Genomic DNA, 619 nt, shown 5'->3' with positions numbered 1-619 from the left:
AGCAGCTTGTACCTCAAAGATCCCTAGCTTCTCCATTACAGAGAGAGGCATGAGGTTTACACTTGACCCTAAGTCACACAAGGCCTTCTTGAAGGTCATGGTGCCTATGGTACAATGTATTGAAAACTTCCCAGGATCCTGTCTCTTTTGAGGTAATTTCTGCCTAGACAAGTCATCCAGTTCTTTGGTGAGCAAAGGGGGTTGATCCTCCCAAGTCTCATTTCCAAACAACTTGTCATTTAGCTTCATGATTGCTCCAAGGTATTTAGCAACCTGCTCTTCAGTGACATACTCATCCTCTTCAGAGGAAGAATACTCATCAGAGCTCATGAATGGCAGAAGTAAGTCCAATGGAATCTCTATGGTCTCATTTTGAGCCTCAGATTCCCATGGTTCCTCATTGGGGAACTCATTGGAGGCCAGTGGACGTCCATTGAGGCCTTCCTCAGTGGCGTTCACTGCCTCTCTTTCCTCTCCAAATTCGGTCATGTTGATGGCTTTGCACTCTCCTTTTGGATTTTCTTCTGTATTGCTTGGGAGAGTACTAGGAGGGAGTTCAGTAATTTTCTTGCTCAGCTGACACACTTGTGCCTCCAAGTTTCTAATGGAGGACCTTGTT

This window comes from Arachis duranensis, chromosome 10, assembly GCF_000817695.3.
Source record: "Arachis duranensis cultivar V14167 chromosome 10, aradu.V14167.gnm2.J7QH, whole genome shotgun sequence".
Lineage (NCBI taxonomy): Eukaryota > Viridiplantae > Streptophyta > Magnoliopsida > Fabales > Fabaceae > Arachis > Arachis duranensis.
The sequence above is the reverse complement of the archived record's forward strand: the minus strand, read 5'-3'. Positions refer to the sequence as shown.